Raw genomic sequence first — 207 nt, forward strand, 5'->3', positions numbered from 1 at the left:
AATCTTCGTGAAGTGGAACAAAGAGAACAGTAACGGCGGTTTCTTTCCCTTGACTTTTTTCGTTTATCTCTATATGTGTGTTCGTCATCCTGGATATGTTAAAAAAGTCTATATTTTCACGGTAGTATAAGGAAGGGGATGGGACGTAAAGATTATTTATGTGAATAAACTATATTTATTGACATCCAAGGTACTAGTTTATTAGAA

This window comes from Penaeus monodon, chromosome 27 (genome assembly GCF_015228065.2).
Source record: "Penaeus monodon isolate SGIC_2016 chromosome 27, NSTDA_Pmon_1, whole genome shotgun sequence".
Taxonomy (NCBI): domain Eukaryota; kingdom Metazoa; phylum Arthropoda; class Malacostraca; order Decapoda; family Penaeidae; genus Penaeus; species Penaeus monodon.